Source organism: Lathyrus oleraceus, chromosome 4 (genome assembly GCF_024323335.1).
Source record: "Lathyrus oleraceus cultivar Zhongwan6 chromosome 4, CAAS_Psat_ZW6_1.0, whole genome shotgun sequence".
In the NCBI taxonomy this organism is placed as follows: Eukaryota; Viridiplantae; Streptophyta; class Magnoliopsida; order Fabales; family Fabaceae; genus Lathyrus; species Lathyrus oleraceus.
The window spans coordinates 348145437-348157949 of record NC_066582.1 but is presented as its reverse complement, the minus strand read 5'-3'; the positions used below and the strand labels follow the sequence as shown (position 1 = coordinate 348157949).

At 37.0% G+C, this 12513-nt stretch overlaps 1 long non-coding RNA gene across 1 annotated transcript; it reads left to right on the top strand.

Annotated features, from left to right (window-relative positions):
• The first annotated feature begins 9575 nt into the window (after positions 1–9575).
• Positions 9576–11350, top strand: LOC127075414 (uncharacterized). Its single transcript, XR_007786439.1, has 2 exons — positions 9576–10242; positions 11139–11350. It is a non-coding gene; the product is annotated as an uncharacterized LOC127075414 (long non-coding RNA).
• Positions 11351–12513: the final 1163 nt, after the last annotated feature.

The following is a 12513-nucleotide window of genomic DNA, read 5'->3' as shown; positions in this document are numbered from 1 at the left end:
TAACTAAAGGTTAAGAAGAAAAGCGAAATGATATTCTCGTACAAAAGGTAACGAGAGCTCTTAGACACAAGGGTTTCTAGAGGCTTATCGCACAAAAGGTAGTGAGAAACTCTTAACGAAAGGTTAAGAAGAAAGCTGAAAGGGATTTCTCATACAAAAGGTAGTGAGAAACTTCTCAACGGAAGGTTAAGAAGAAAAGGGGATGGATATAATTTCTCATACAAAAGGTAATGAGAAACATCTCAATAAAAGGTTAAGAAGAAAGTTGAAAAGGATGATCATCTCATACAAATGTTAGCAACAACTCCTTAACAAGAGAAGATTTCCAATGTAAAAGGAAAAGGATACTTACAAAAGGTAAGCGAATTTAGGAATAGAAATCCTCGAGCAAAAGGTTTAAGGAGACTTATAAAAGGTAAGCAGCTATGGGTGATAATTTTTATGCAAAAGGGACTTTGTGCAATAGGTACAAAAACCTCATATCATCGCTCAGGCACAATGGTGGGGATGAAGTTTTTCAAACAATGGCTACCTAAACCCCGGGACTCACCAAACCTATTTCAAGCGTTTCAAAAAATGGGAAGCAAAGATCTGGAAGAGGTACCCTACTCGTGCAAAAGGTAACGAGGGGGAGACCTGACTTCGTGCATAAAGCAATGAAATAAACTTACTAAAGGTAAGTTATCTCAATAATCTTCTCCATGCAAAAGGCAAAGAGGGCTGGCACAAGGTCGTGGGGATTTACAAAAGGTAAGTGATTGATGAAAGATTCAAGAGGTACTTGCAAAAGGCAAACACGAAGGAGATATATTTCGGGAAAACCTGTCGGGAATACCACTCAAGAGTTTATTTATAATGTTCTCAATTGGGGAGGAAGAATGTCTCAACTAAGGATTCTTTTATGCTTTCGAGAAAGACTTTCACGCAGTTATGCATGTTTATTTTGCATGGCGTAATTCTCCATCTTGATGGAATATGTTACACGTTTTATGATGCAATGTTATGTAATGGAATATTGATTATGAAAAATGTTGATGCATGGTCAGGCTTTGGTTATATATAGCTATGCACGGCTGGATGTATTTTGAAGATCAAGAACTTAAGGTACCGGTAACCATTGGGTTTATTAGTTACCATTAATGTTCTCTATTGAAATGTTAGAGGATGTGTTTAGCGTGACTCCCCGATATTCATCTTGAACTTAGAAATCTCTTATGCACAATAGAACTTGCTTTGAGCAACCTCAAAAGTATAGAAAGGATCCTCCTTCTCTAGCCAGTCATGCCCCAGTGTATTGGTAATCTGCATGGGTTGCCCCAGTCATAAGTTATGAAGCAACCCTATCATATAACGATCTTAATTTGACCTTCCCTAGTGTCTTGAAACAACATACCTCTGATTAACTATCTCAGAGAGATGGATTTCTTAGGTTCCTGAGGTAGCTTGCCCAAGTATAAGTCTTGGAATAAATTTTCCTCTGGATGGCCGGTCTTTGAGGAAATGCCTATGACTAACATGTCTTGTATAGATTTATCAAATCTCGACGTAACTATCCTAGATCAACCGAATCTTATAGAAATTTATCGACGTGATTGCTTCAGATTGACTGAAAATTGAAGCGTCTTGTCTTTCTACTCAACAAAGTTCTTAGACGTTATGCTTCTTGATATGATCAAATGAAATGGCTTTCCCCTTCTCAACGGAGTCTCATGCATTTTTCACTTGATAGGATCAATCAAAATAATTTTCCCCTGCTCAACGGAGTCTCATGCGTTTGGTCTTCTGATGCGATCAACTGGAGTGGTTTACCCCCTAACTATCTGATCTTTGGAGATATTCGCTGAATTTCAACATAAGCGTCTTAGAATAATTGAATCTTGATGAAATTCCTTGACGTAATTGTCTCAGGTTTACTGAAATTTTGAAGCATATTGTCCTTCTGCTCAACGGAGTTCTCAGAGATTCTGTTTCTTGATATAATCAACTGAATTGGCTTACCCCTACTCAACAATGTCTCAGGCATTCCACACTTTTTGTGTGCTCAATCAAAATAAATCGCCCTTGCTCAACGGAGTTCTCAGGCGTTTATCTCTCTGAGTACGATCAAATCAAGGTGACTTGTCTCTGCTCAACGGAGTTCTCATGTGTTTTGTCTTATGATTCAATCAGTTGAAGTAATTTGCCTTTGCTTAACAAAGTCTTTAGGCATCTTTCTCTTCAGGTGTAATCAATCTTTCCAAATCACATTCATTATGTAAATTTCTCTTGACGTCAAATGCTTACTCATGAGTAACACATGTTCATTTTTCAAAATGATAATGATAATGTTATGTTTATGCTAGTTTTGGAGTCCAAGCCTGTTCACTGGAATTATGACATACAATGAATGTATCACTGATTGGGAATGTCATATAAATATCAACACAAATGATGAGTGAATCATTAAAGAGTCAGTTTTAACACGGTCTTATTGACTATATGCTTTCGAAATAAACCCTGCCTCAATTAGGTCTTTTGAGGGTTGTTACGTGGCTTGGTTCATATTTTTAGAAAGAAAGGGTACAAGGCTCAAACCTATCCTAACCCACTCGTTCTTCGTGATGTTCTCCATTCCTACATTCATCTAGTTCGACACAAATGCTCATCTTCCAAAAGGGATTTTGAAGTGATGATTAATGAACCAACCAGGCTTTCGATGTGGCAGTCACCCTTCTTCTGGTTTGTAGCCACACGAATTTGTTCTTGCTGAGAATCTTCTTTTGATTCCTCTTTCAGCTTCTGTTTTTTCATTTCCCTACTTTTGCTGGATTAATTCAGATTTTCAATCCATAGGGATACCCTAATTTTTTTGCCTAAGTCACTCATTTTTTAGTTTTTGACTTAGCAGGCTTTCTTTCTTTTTTGTTTTTGTTTTCTTGTTTCTCTTTTTGTTGAAATAAATTATGTGACATCTGCGCGTTTGATTTGAAGGGATTGTGACTGCCTTGTTCCTCTGTTGGTGAGGGACAACCATTTAGGATTTGGTTTTCGACCTCTCGTGAGAGATAAAACGTGGTTGATCCTTAGATAGAACACTTCCTTTTTCCTTTGAAATTTGAACGAATGGTCAAATTAGCTGAAGACTACCCTGCCTCGGGTTAAAATTGAGGGTTTTATGTATAGAAAGAAACCCATACTCCTTGGCTCGAAGGGGTTAACTAGGGATTATCTTCCTTATACCTTTGGTGTTTGGGATTTGAAACAATGCCTTACATCATCAGCAAGGTTTTATTCAAAAGTATACGTGCAATGATTTTGTGTTATTCAATTTCATCATTCCCCTTTTGATTTTGCTCAAACAAAAAGTTAGATATTGACAAAATAAAGGATGAGTGAACACAAATGGATTGATTCAAAAACATGCATATTCATTTCAATGTCATTATTATTCGAAAACAAACTAGTTTATTACAAATGAATGTTACAAATGACAATAAAGGGAAAAAAAATTACATATGAACATGTTTGAACAAAACTAATGACTGGTGGCATAATCAACCTTATTTTTATATCCTCATACTGGAATTATTAGGCTTGCATAGATTGGCATGAAAATCTGTAAGGAGACCCTTCTCAAACTCTTCCCACAGATGCATACCCTTCAAATCTACCCTAGCTTCCACTTGCACTGATCAAGACATTACAGATGTGCCCTCATGTGGAGGCATGAAAGTGTTCACTAAACTCGGGCCTTACAGTGTGAACATAATAACCCTTGAATCAATTAAATCATGTACCTTGTACTTGAAGCTCTTATAGTCTTTGATTGAGTGTTCAGGTGTCCTAGAATGGAATACACATCTGACATTCACATCATAATCTGGAGGGAGAGGTGTTGGAGGAGCCTTAGCTTCCCTTAGTTGCACCAATGAGCTAGGGGTAGAATTCAACTATACAACATAAGCATTGGATCAAACTGCTTTGGAGGCCTTCTTGGTCCTTGTCTTTCTTGCTGAGTGAAGTTTCGCTGCTGATTTAGATATTGGTTCGGCACTGGGTGCCTTGGTCGGGGAACATGAAATGGCCGCTGATAAGGAGCCCTAGGAGGTCCAGGTTGTGGATGAAATCCATGAGGCAGCTCCTGATGTGGAGTGGAGTCAGACATGTTCACCGGAGTGACCACTTCTGATACAATAGTTGGCATGAAGTTGCCTTCCTTCCTCATAATTGACTACATGATCTCCATGATCAGACTCATCTGAGTCTTCAGCTGGTTGACATCAACCTTCAATGCTTCTTGACCCCTTCATAATTCTTCCATGGTAATCTACAACATGCTTCTAGTTCAAGACAAATTTCGGGTAATCAGCTTGGTGGCAGTGGTTCGTCTGACAAGAGGCCAAGTGATAATGAGTTCATTGGTTTAGTCTTCATGAAATGCAAATGATGCACGTATACAAAAAAGTTTTATCATTATTTTATTTTACTTCCAGGGAATCGCGAGATTTATCTATTGTTATGAGTAATCATAGAATATAGAAACAGAAGACAATGCCCAAATAAAGGAAAATATGCATTTTATTCATTACGGAAGAAATAACAAGTACAAATACAAATCAATAATTTTCTCATCGAGCTACAACATAATCTGCCTGAAAGCTCTGAAATACAACTCTACAGACAGAGAAAAAATGAAATATATCCCAAGGGGTGTCATGCAGAAATATAACATCATAAGCTTCTTCCAACAACTTGGGAAGATCTTCCAGGGCATGGACAACAAACCGAGACAGACAAGCATGCCCTATCATTCCAGTATAATGCATCCTTAAGAAGGTTGTGCAACAACGTATTATTAGGTCCATTCAGAAGATCCTATAGGAAAGAGTCCTTCTGATCCAAAAGAACTTGAAGATGGCGATTGTGCCTCTCCCAATAAGTGACCTCTTGGTTGATCATCTTGGTGTCTTCAAAATTCTTGTGAGCTTGACCCTTTAGCTCCCGAATTTCCTTGAACCTCTTGCCCAAGTCAATCTGATGCTGAGAAAGAGAAACTTCTAGTTGCTTATCCTGACTTCGTTCTTCTTTCAATTCTTTCTTGCAAGAGTCTAGCTGGTCTTGTAGTTTCTTGAGTTGATTCTGGCAGCTGATCTCTGTTTTGCAAACTTTGTACTGTGCTTCGGCAAGTTGTTTCTTCTTAACATAAAGGATTTCGTAAGTACCCTTCAAAGTTTCACATGCTTTCCTCCTTTTGTATTGTTCTTCCTGAACCTCTTTGGCGGTCTTGACTGCTTGGTCCCTTTCCTGGTTGAGGTTAAGCTTTAAGTTCTTTCTATCCAAGGCAAGTTTACGGATGTTAGATGGAGATCAACATTCTCCTTCTCTAACACTCTAATAGTATCCTTGAGTTTGTCAACCTTTGAAATAGGAACAACGACGGGCTTAACATGCTTGATAGTTATGGAAGGATCAAAGGGAAATGGCAATAGAAACTCTCTGACCCTCTCCTTAACCTACTGGATGTAGGCTTCCCTCGCAATGCAGTTCTTATTTCCCAACTAGGCCCTTCCTTGGCGATGAATTTCTCCCCATGCTCTGATAATCCTCTTCTAAAACTCTGATTTGTCAACCCCTTCATACAATACAAACTCCTCTAGCTGCTCAGAATCTGGTTTGTCCAACATCGGGTAACCCAAATGACGTAGCTCTAATCTAAGATTATAGTTAATTCCTCCCTTTGTACCTAGGAGGGGTACATTAGGGAAATTACCACAATCGAGGATGATCTTTACATCGTCATAGACTCTAGAATACCCAGAAATATCTTCACCTGTAAGGGGCATGATCCTTTAGGACCATTTCAGATTTCCCTTGTTGTCGATGAAAGGACCCTTGCTGGGTAGATGCGAAATAAACCATATATACAGTAGGGGGATACAACACACAATGGTCCCTTTCCTCTTCTGATTCCATACGTGGATAGAATAATAAGTGTCAACAAGAAGAGTATGAACAAGGTTCTTGGCCATGAAGATATAGATAGAAGCCAAATCCACAAAGTCTTCCATATCTGGGAACAACATAATCCCATATATGATAAGAGAAAAAACAAAGTTGAAGGCATCACAACTTTCAGCCTCAGCAAAGGTAACAACCTTATCAACCAGAAACTTCAAGGCAAAACCATGGGTCTCAACCTTAGGTTTAAGATTAAGTTCTACTTCCTTCTTCCCCATGTGAAGGACTTCAGCTAGATGTTGAGACTTAGGAATCTCCTTTGTACGGATAAACGGAACCTGATACTGAATCTGAATCCCCAAAATATGTGAATACGCCTCCAAAGTTGGAGCCAACTGATAATCCTGGAACGTGAAGCATCTCAACGAAGACTCATATAATTGTACCAGAGTATGAACAATTGTTGTATTGACTTTGGTGTTAAGAATACCTAGGAGATTCCCATAGGCCCTCTTGAAATTCTCTTTGTTGTCTATAACCAAACAAGCTTCCAATCCTCTCAGATTCTTCAAAGGAGGTTCCACAAACTTGTAGCTACAAATGCGTCTTCTGGTAGGATCCATTCTCTACTGATCCCTCAAACAAAGACTCGTCTCTTGAATTCTCTGGAAATGTACATGCAAAAATTAATTTCAAAATGATGTAATGGTATGCAAGCATCATAGATTCAATAGTTCAGTATAATCTGGAGATTCTGAATAATCTGGCCATATCATATAACATAAGATCAAAGGTCTGGGATGACCTAGAAAATCTGGATAACCTGTCCATATAACTCAGTATAGGGTCAAAAATCTGACATAATCTCATAAATTTGGATAATATAATTTGTCAATGTAACTCAAAATATGATAAAAGGTCCGACGTATATAAGAGATCAATGGTATGAAAGGTCTTGGTTTCCTGCATAAAAACCCAATATCCCCTCTCACAGGTGTGTACTACTCCTCAAAGGTGGTCCCTAAAAGGTCTCCCAGAGTCTTGACTCAAATGAAAATACCCTGCCATAGCAAATTCTCGCAGGACAAAAGTACTTCCAAGTGAATCTAGTATATGTGTGATTCTCGTGACAACCCAACACGCAAAACGCATGCCGACACAACTATCTACAGGTGTATCCTGTGTGTATACTCAAGCTCGGGTGTAGAACTTCTCTCATATAGTATCATCCCATCCCAACAGATAATATGACAGATAATATCCAGAATACATCAGCATATGAATATTTAAAGCAATAAAGTAATACAATAAACAACATAAATACAGTGAGTAAAGAAATAAAGATAAACACATAACCACGCAAAGAAATCAAACAAAACTGGGCTCAACTTGCTTAGGAAAGACTCCTTAGCAGAGTCGCCAACTGAAGCTACACGAAATATACCCGAGCGCATCGCACGCTCAAAGATACAACAGAGTCGCCATCAAACTTTATTTATTCCCGAAGGAAAGGGGAAACATCGATAAAACCCAAGGAAAGATAAAAGGGTAAGGATTTGGTTATGCAAGGGGAAGGTATTAGCACCCTTAACATCCATGATACTCCTCGAGAACCGTTTTGAATGTTCTTTGCAAGAACGAGTGTTACTATCTGAAGATTACTCGCGAAAAGGGAAACGGGGGGTTAATAATTAAAGTGTGAAAAAAGGTAATAGATAAATGTGCTCACCAAGGATTTAGACCCTCGTGCCTACGTATCCTCATTTGTGAAGTGAGGAAATCAAAGTCATGTAGTTCGTGGAACCAAGAGGGATGCATTAGTTGTTTTTAATGAACAATATTAACATTCATGTTCTACTGTCAACTTGCTTATATGCTCGAGCATGAGAGTCTTAAGTGTCTGTCTATTTGTGGTAGAATGGATGAACTCGGGTCGCACTCTAGCAGTTAAACATTGCTTGCTCACACATGGAGACTTAAGCGTCGTTCGTTGTAGAACGGAAGTAACACGTCATTTCTAAAAAGGTTTTAAACTGAAAATGAAGCCCAAAGGCAAAACTGAGTTTGACGAGGTGAGTTTGCTTTTATTTTGAAAAGAAAGTCATGACTTGAATCGTACTAAAGTATATGAGTAGAGATGAATACAATGAGCAACTGGGTCATTCGTCCCATACCCAAAGATATTCAGAATGAGGATATGAATTCTCCACTCTCATCCTTTTTCCATTCCGTAAGGCTCGTATCGTACAATCCTAATCCTATTATTAATTTTTTTAAAGTTTATTTACAAAATGGTTTTAGTTTTACTGAGAGAGAATGAAAGGGAAAGTAAAGAAACCCCGGAAGGTTGAGATCTGATCTTCAATTTACATCTTCAGTCTGTATAGAAAGACTTATCAATTATTCGATTTAAATTATACTAAAGTCTATGAATAGAGATGAATATAGTGAGCAACTAGGTCATTCATCCCGTACCCACAGATATTCATAATGAGGATAGGAATTCTCCACTCTCACCCCTTCTCTATTACTTAAGGTTCATGACGTGCAATTTGCATCATAACTGACGAGTGCTGAAGTTGATTTTCCGTATAGCTTCCTGTGATGAAGGGTTATCTTTGAAGAAATAAGAGACTTGACAATCACTTGAATCAAATTGTGCTAAAGTCTATGAATAAAGGTGAATACAGTGAGCGACTGGGTCATTCGTCTCGTACCCAAAGATTTTCAGAATGAGGATAGGAATTATCCACTCTCATCTTTTTTCTATTGCTTAAGGCACGTGGCACATAACTTGGCTCATAATTGACGAGTGTTGAGTTCACCTTTGTAGTGCTTGAATAGTAGTCCAATATGTCTTGTACTGATTTGAATTGAATGAAATCTTGAATCTTGATCTTTGAGTCTTGAATTATGAAAGTCTTGAGATCCAGTGTCCAATACAGCTTGAAATAAAGGACATGCTCTATCAAGTGATCAAGGATCTTTTGATCACTTGAATAGGCTTCGGGAATTAGGCACAATCAAATGATTTAATTGATCAAAGTGAACTTTGATCAACTGAGTCAATTGGGAGAAAAACAATATACAACAACCTAAAGGTTTAATTGATCAATCAAAATCTTTCTACAAGTCTTAAACTATAGGGAGCATCCAAATCAAGCTATTTCTAAACCTAAGGGCAAAACGGTCAATTTACAAATCATGGATATTGAATTAATTTCTAATCATGAAAATCCTAATTAAAATCAATATTAAAAATTCTAATTAACCTAAGATTTCTAAAACTAATCATACTAATGAAATTTAATATTTCTAAAAATTCTATTAAACTAATTCAATTTTTAATATTCCTAAACTCTAATATTTTATTAGAATAATTAATACCTAAATCCTAAAAATTCTAATCAAATCTTAAAATCTAATAACCTAATTAAACTAAAATTCTAATTATTAACTAATCATATCCTAAAATTAACCACACCAAAAAACAAAGAGAAAATGCTCCAAACTGATAAATGGGCCTGACACTACAGCACAAAGGGGGTGCAGGCCCGAATATGGGGAGTATGTTATAAAACAAAGGTGCAAGAAGTATTTGGTTGGGCCAAAGGGCCCAAATCCGGAACCAGCCAAGACCTGAAGCCAAAATGCAATGGATATGAGCTAAATCAAAAAAAGCGCTTATTGTAAACAAGCTGCAAAGATACACATCCCACTAAAAACGCTTATGCCAAAAAAAGTCAGAGCACACATCGCGATTTTTCCCGGCATCGCGTTCTCCACCTTCCGGCTTTGCGTTTTGAAGCTTGGTCAACCATCATCGTGGATTCGCGTTCAACCTTCGGCGCGTTTGGAATCATTGCGTTTTCAATGATACGTCACGACGAAACAACGGCGAACACGAGGGATTCAAAATCCAAATGCAAAATCACGTCAACCTCGAATCGTGACAATTTCTACGCGTGCGGAATGAAAATGGAAAGAAGACTATGAAGACTCACCGAATCGGAATGTGTATCGATTTCTCCGAATTGCTCCCTTTTCTTCTGTTCTCTTGATTTCAATCTCTGCTCCTTCTTCTTCTAAACTGCTTTTGTTATCGATTTTGCGAAGTTGCGTGAATTGTTGAAAATCTCTGTGATTGTGTGTTGTAAATTGTTGTGAATGCATAGTGGATGAGATTCAGAGATGCTTGGTGTAGAATGAAGTGATGGCAAAATAGAGAATTTGGAAAATTTGCAGAATGAAGAAATTGTATATTGAAGGAGTTTTCATAATGAAGTATCTGTTCAATGAAGATAGGTGAGCACTCTTATATAGCTTAATTCGGTTTTCAAATTCACTCTAAATCTACACGAAACTTACCTGAAATGTGTAAGTTGGTTAGAAATGAAAAGTTCTGTTATAGATGTAAATCCAAATGGAAATGAAATGTGTTAGTTACAAATGAAATTCTCTTTTTAAATTTAGTTAGTTCCCACATTGTTTGATTGGTTATTGATTGTTAGAATTTAGTTGTTTAATTGAACTGTTAGATCAAGTTAACTTGTTAACTGTAACAGTAAGTTATAATAGGTTAACTACTAGTGATTTACTAATTGTGACAGTCAGAGGATTATTTATGATAGTGTGTTTGTGAATCAGTTTAAAAAACGTTAGTTAGGAGATAGGTTAATCGGTTTTTATCTAGTGGTTAGAAGAGTGAAGTTGCAAGTGTGTTAAACTGAAATGGTTTTGTTCATGACTCAACTTGTATGGTGTTAATGTTAATGGAAATGTGGTTACGTCATAAAACGCAATGAGCTAGTCGTGCAGCCAAATGTTTCTCAGCAAAGACTGATCCATCATGGCGATACCCTGATCCATAGGACCCCTAGTGACCTCAGTCTCGAAATTTCAGGATGTTCAGGAATTCCTATCAATCTGGCTCTATTCGATCTCCATGGAATTTTAAATTTACTTGGTTGTGATGTAGTGAATATATCTATTAATGAATGATTAGCAATTCTGTTAGTTATTGAATGCATGCTTTGAATAGTGACTTATGAACCATGGCCGTGAACATTGTATTTTGGTTATGTTAGGCATTGTTTGGATTGTGCTATGGACTTGTTGTGGTAATGCATTTACATGTTTGTAATTTGATGTATTGGAATGATTATGATGAACATGGTTGAACCGGTGTTTCGGTTTTGCAGATTCTTTAAAGTTTGCCAAAGACTTGGTGACTGGTTTTGTGCTTGGACCTATGGTGAGTGGCAAGGAATTGTCGAATTGGACTCATGAAATACATGGAAGTTGTTTTGTTTTTGACCTTGTTATTGTAATGTATTTGAAATATTGTAACGTTATGTAGAATATTGGGACTTGTAATATAACTTTGGAATTAAAAATGAAAATGGTTGTGTAATGTATTGTTCTTTTTGGAAACAAAGGTTATAGTTTGAAAGTTGACAAACACATGTATGTATGAAATTGGAATTGAACTTATGACAAAATAACAATGGTTAAGTATGGAAATGTATAAGAAAGTGAATTGGAATGTTAAAATGGTCCTATGAATTGGTGAATGTAATTTTGAGGTTTTGATGAAATAGCAGGTTGGAATTGAATCCAAAGGTTGAATTGAAAAACAATTTGATGACTTAAATGTAATCATTAAATTTGAATAGAATTTATGATTTGTTGTAAAGGTGTAACATGCATTTGAATAATTAGAAGTGGATTGAATCTTATAAAGTGATGTTGTATGGTTTGCTAAGGATGGTTGAGTATGACATTATAATGCTTTTCGAAATGGTTTTAAAGGAAAGGTCTTAAAACAAAATGGTTTAAAATGCAAACATGAACAAAATTTGAAGATGACTTTGGATTAAATGGAATTGGGCCTTAGGTGGTTGATGGGTAACAAGAACACGATCAATGTGATTGAGGAATGGAAGTATGGTAAGTTGACTCTGGTCAACTGGTTGACCAAAAAGTCAATAGTTGACCAAAAGTTAACTGATGCAAAAAGATGATGAAATATGCTTCTCTGGTTAAGAATGCATGTTCAAATGGAACCATGAACCAATTGAAACCAATGTCTTAAATGAATGAATCATAGTGAAGCATAGTGACCATGTCATGGTTTGACCAAAATAAATCAATGAAACTTGGATAAATGGAATCAATGGATGTAAACACGCCTGTAGTCAATCAAAACAAACCACATACTAGGGTTTAGCAGCCAAAATTCAAAGTCAAGAAACTATCAAGACCTTAAACTAGGAAGTAGTCAACACAAGCAACACACTAATGTCATGAACCACAACTAGGGTTTCCAATCCTCCTCAAAGAAATCCATAAGGTTTACCAACCTCAAGATCAATGATTAGGGTTTCAACCCAAACACAAAGCTCCATAAACAACACCTCAAACCCCGGGCCTACCATTAAGGTTTAAAAGTCAAGTCAAATACACAGAAGGTCAAACACACGATCCTATAGAAGCAAAGCTAAGAATTAGGGTTGGGATGCCTAGATGGATGTCATGATATAGACTTCAAGAGTCAAGGTCCCAAAGAATCCAGCA